Source organism: Triticum urartu, chromosome 3 (genome assembly GCF_003073215.2).
Source record: "Triticum urartu cultivar G1812 chromosome 3, Tu2.1, whole genome shotgun sequence".
Lineage (NCBI taxonomy): Eukaryota > Viridiplantae > Streptophyta > Magnoliopsida > Poales > Poaceae > Triticum > Triticum urartu.
Window position 1 is genome coordinate 724,912,444 of NC_053024.1, and position 2,253 is coordinate 724,914,696.

Below are 2,253 nucleotides of genomic sequence, written 5' to 3' on the forward strand. Positions count from 1 at the left end.
TCTTGTTGAGACAACATGAAGGTGCTTCCTAAATGTGATCGCTTCTTATGGACACATATATTTGCGACAACCAGGAATGTACCATACAAAGGACACAGGGTCAAAAGAGCACGAGCTGAACTGACGCTGTTGAGGAATGGCAGCAGTGATTTCCGGTGTTTCACATGGAAGACACTTGCTGATAGCACATTAAGTACTCCCACCGAATGTTGAACAAAACGCACCAAGTCTACCTGATAATTTGCGTCCAATGCACACAAATGTATAACCACCAGATAGTCCTAGCTGGTAAATCCGCATAAACAAAGCCAAAATAATTCTACCTGCAGAAAATTACATTGGCAAATAGTTGCGGAAGCATGCTTATCAAAATGTGACAATGACCTTGGCCCTGGGAGACACCCTCGGCAGAGCCAATAGCCTGGTAAGAACCATGCTGCAGTCCATTTCACCCTTCCACTTTATTCTCTCTTCTTCCAAAGCAGGTTCCCAGCTCAATAGCTTTGCCACAAAATTGATTTCGTGGTCCACACCCCGGAAATCATTCACACTGACCGTTATGAGATGGTTCGTTTGCATTTGCAGGGTAAGCTCTTGAATGCTCGCCTGATCCTGATCCCATGTGCTCCCAGGGTAACTCTGCATATATTTTTCTTACAACTGAGTAGGTGCCATAAACTCAACAAACATGGATTGGATAATCGAGGGAGGGAGAGTATTTACTGCAGGCATACATACCCACATATCAAGCTTCTTCAACCTAGGGGCATTCTGAAACAATGAACACACGGTGAAGACTTGCCTCTGGTCCCAAAAGCATATCGTAAGATAAATATCCTCCAGGCGAGTGAACACGACAGGGAGTTTCGTAAGTATGCACGCCTTTGATAGATACTGCACCCCAAAAAAATGGCAACACAGATTAGACAGAAGACAGAAGAAGGCTATAGCAATGCCGGAGCTAATAATAGCTCACCTTCATGAAACTGCCAGAAATTCCAAGTGTTTTGATCTCACTTAGGCTTCCCAATGACTTCTTGACATGGCGTTCCTTGTCATGCGCAATTTGAATAGATTGATATGCTTTAGATTTGTGATAATGGAAGAGAATGGCTGCCTTCAGATTAGGGGCATCCAAATCAATGTCTTCAAAGTCCCCAGCAACATTAAGATATTCTAGTTCAGGAGGCTGAATGTTTAGACGGTTGATGCCCTCAAAATAATTTAGTATTAAATTGGTCGGTACAGGGCAGAATGAGATCAGATTTTGGATATCCATGTTTGTGGAGGAGAAAAATTTGAGGCTTAGGTCAGTTAGGCTCTTGAAACTTTGGAATACCCGGGGCAAGCTGATGGTGCAGTTTTCTAGGTGTAGAGACTTCAGATGGCCATAGAAAAGATGCACGAGGGTATCCTATACCTTGGCCTTGAGTTAAACTCAATTATAATTGATCTTGTGGATCTGCTTGACAGCATGAGCATCCACCTAGTGAACTCATCATGATAGCTTTCACTACCCGAAATATTGAATTGTTCTATAGTTCCCTTGTGGAGTGATAGCACCATATCAACCAACGTAACGAACTTAGTTCGTGTAAATTTCCCATCGCGAAGAGATATTTTTGGCATATCAGTCCATGCATCCCTCCATGTACTTGATAAGGTGCAAGTCCTAACCGCTTCTACGATATTCAAACGGGAGTGGATGTTGCCCTTTATCTCTGGAGGTAGACTGCTCAATCTGTCTGGAACAGATGTGTAGCTTCCCCCGTTGCCATTTTGCAGGTACTCATTGCTTCAGAATCCAGATTAAGCTGTCCTAGCATTTCCAAAAGACAGGGAGCCTAAATTAGCGTGAATTCTACCACATATCACTACAAATTTGATACATGCAGAAAATTAAATGGTGCACTGCGTAAGTTGCTTGTTCATGGCAAAACAAAAAATAAACAACAGGCCAAAAGATTGGACTACTGTTGTTGGTAAGCATGTTTCTATTAACAGAACAAAACTCGACTACTGTTGTTGGTAAGCTAAAAAGCTTGATGATTCTCGCATTAACTATAAGCATGAACAACATGTGGTAGCTGAAAGTCATGGTTACCCATCACGACAGTCCTAGTCGGAACGATTATGTGTGGCAATGCTAGGTACAATACAAGGCTAGGTTCCAAATCTTTCTTACCAGATCAGTATGCTGGCTAGGAAAAGATTAATTCTGCGAGATTAGCACTGCAGAGGTTAGAGAATATA

General features: G+C 42.4%; 1 pseudogene; it reads right to left on the minus strand.

Moving 5' to 3' along the window:
* Positions 1-366: 366 nt before the first annotated feature.
* On the minus strand, positions 367-1,793 carry LOC125549452 (annotated as a pseudogene).
* Positions 1,794-2,253: the final 460 nt, after the last annotated feature.